Genomic DNA, 3026 nt, shown 5'->3' on the forward strand with positions numbered 1-3026 from the left:
ACTAGTAGAAAAAACCCCTGTTGCAGCCCCCTTGTTGCAGCGTACATGTATTAATACGCTTCAACAAGCAGTCAGTCAACGCGGGTCAAACCCTTTAAAGGGTTGTTGCAGCGTACAAATTAATTGTTCCCTGCAAAAAAGTTTGTTGCAGCGTACGTTATAAAAGCCCCCTGCAATAGCCCGTTACTGTTGCAGCGTACATTGTAAAAGCCCCCTGCAATAACACATTGTAAAAGGTTTTTGCTGCGACCCAACCAGGTTTAGCAGGTTAGTTCAATTTAGACCAAAATAATCTCAAAAGTCTAGACCAAAAATTTCATACTCCCGCCTCCCGAGCTCAACTCCCTTCTTCTTCCCTCAGCTTTCCTGCGTCGCAATCAATGTAGCTTCCTCGTCGGTGGTTCTCGCCGGTCGCCAGTGGGTCCTCTTTTCTCGCCTCCTCGTCAGTCGCCCTAGGGCTGAACTTAGAATATTTTCAATCTGAAAATTTTCAAAGCCTTCTCAAATTGACCTTCCCCCTTCTTCTTCTTCCCTCAGATCTCCTCTACGGACCGGCAAACACCACACTCAGTGGTGGACGTGAGGGCATACCCAGACGACCACGCACACTTCTTTTTCTCTCTCCTCTCACCTATACCGGAAAAAAAAAAACCTAGAAGTCATGGGGCTGTTCCCGTGTTTCAATTGCTCAATATTCTGTTCGTTCCAAAGTTAGCAGGTCAAGGAGGTTTCAGAAGATTGGAGTTGGGGTTCCCATCTGCTGCAAAAGAAATACATTGATTGATTTTGAGGAAAGAACAAGCGCAAATGAGGTATAATCTTGTTTGATTTGTTAAATTTATGCAATTATTGAAAACCTTGTTGGATTTGTTGTTTAAATATTATGGTAAATGTGGTTTGTAATAAATTTAATTAGTTGATTTACTTATGCATATGGTTCATGTAGTTAATTTCTTTGTTTAATTGATTGATGAATCTGAATTTGAGTTTGAATCTGTATGAAAATAATCTGGGGTTCAGAAAACTAGGGTTACGAACATAAAGCAGCTTGTTACGGTAGAATTTCAAATTGGAGCCTAAAATAAGATTAGGACAGCTGGTACAATTCGATATCTCATACAATCAATAATTTATAGGTTGCAAAATTATAAACTGGCTCGCAAGTTTGATGGTTTAGGATTCTCTTATGTTGAATTGGATCGAAATTCTATAGCCTGTGAAATTTCAAAGTATACTTGGATGGCTTCTCCGGCATTGTTCTTAGATATTCGACTTATGTTGTTCCTCACTGATTTCACATTTCAGATAGTTTACTTGTTTAGGCTGGGAGTTCGGCTGCTCATTTCCGTTTTCTAAATAAGCTTTTATTCTTCACTTTACAGCCTTATTATCTTATGTAGTTGGGTGGTATTGGTGGCAGTCACATGAAACATAGCTTCCTTTTACAGTGAACAAAATTACTTTCTCACCCATATATGGTTTGGTTTGGTGTCGGGTCTGAGTTTATGCCTGTTTCGGCTGTTTCTGTGCGCTTATCTTAATTCATGTAGGCGCGATGAAAAAGAAATTATAATCATGCCGCTGGAAAGCAACCAGGGTGTATGTTAAGGCCTTTCATGATTTTCATGATTTTTGTACAGCTTGTAACTCGCCTAGTTTTTTAGCAAGGCAGCACCGAAGCAGCTGAAAATGTAGCAGATATCATGTCTACTTATTTTGTTCAAGAAGTTATCTCAGCATGTGTACCTCATGTTTATCCTTCACGGTGTGGCCACGGTTGGGCTTGTCTTCCATTGGTTGCATCCAGTGCCAAGATTAGCCTTGCAAGTCATTTACCGACATCTTCTGCTAGAGGGACTTCTGCAAGTGATGCCAACAGTTCCTTGGCTTCAGCTGGTATTGCTCAGTACCATCTTCAGTTAGACATAAGAAAGCATTTGGTCAAAATTTCACCAGTTAGAGTTGTACTAGCATGTATCTTCGGAGCAGTATATTATACAGTAGTAATGAGTCATCCATCCTCAGTCCCTTGAATGAAGAGCTGCTGCATTCACCTGATACTGACAGGATATTCTTTGAATTCGCTCTTGATCAGTCAGAGAGGTATGCAATGTTGTTGTATACTTGTATATGTCACAATAACTGACATAGTTTGTTTAGGCTTAATAATTGACTGTTTTTGTTTGCAGATTTCGAACTTTGAACCGATAGATTCAGATGCAGACTAATCTTCACCGAGTTTCTGAGATTGCTGTAACACCCAAGGATACAGATGATGCTGGTGGGATACAGAACAACAGGAAATCATCTGTTAAACGATCTCGAGAGAATGAAATTGCGAACAACAGAGAATGATTTTGATTTTCGAATGGATCTAAGTGATGAAAAAGTGAAAATCTACATAAGTGAATTGCGAACAACGAAGGTTAGTTGTAATATTTGAATTTGGAGTTGTATACTTGTATTAGTGATTTTATGTTTTTAATTTGATAATTTTATTGCATTTTGATTTACAGAGAATATATATGGAAAATTAATATGGTGAAGAACCCTAATCCGCAATTTAATTGGTTACTGGATTTGGATTGATTTTGGACAAAATGGTTAGATTTGGATTCAGATTTTGTTTATTATGTTATTGTAATAACTTTTGATTCAATCTCTTAGATTTTCGTATAAATTTGTATGAAAAAGGAACAGTCTTCTTAGCTATTGATTTGTTTAATTTCTGCCATTGTTGTGATTATATGTTTGTTTTTCTGTCATATCTTAATGTCAATTGTTTGTTTGAAATCGGCATAAACAGATCCTATTGTTGTTAGATTGCGTAATCATTTGATAAACTAGCTCATTTTCTTCCGTGAGTGGTAGGTAGAAAAGTGTAGTTTGCTGATTTTTCCTTCCCTGCTATTTTTTTCTTATTAAATTCCAGAGGTTTAGGGTTTTTTATGCTCAAATTTCATGTATTTCTTGCAGATTTGATAGTATTGCTTGACGATTAGTTTAAATTGGTTGGAGATTTGATT

General features: G+C 37.5%; 1 long non-coding RNA gene across 1 annotated transcript; it reads left to right on the plus strand.

The window, feature by feature from the left end:
- Positions 1-551: 551 nt before the first annotated feature.
- On the plus strand, positions 552-2503 carry LOC130466006 (uncharacterized). Its single transcript, XR_008926015.1, has 3 exons — positions 552-812; positions 1641-2103; positions 2190-2503. It is a non-coding gene; the product is annotated as an uncharacterized lncRNA (long non-coding RNA).
- Positions 2504-3026: the final 523 nt, after the last annotated feature.

The sequence above is a fragment of the Spinacia oleracea genome, chromosome 1, assembly GCF_020520425.1.
Source record: "Spinacia oleracea cultivar Varoflay chromosome 1, BTI_SOV_V1, whole genome shotgun sequence".
Taxonomy (NCBI): Eukaryota; Viridiplantae; Streptophyta; class Magnoliopsida; order Caryophyllales; family Amaranthaceae; genus Spinacia; species Spinacia oleracea.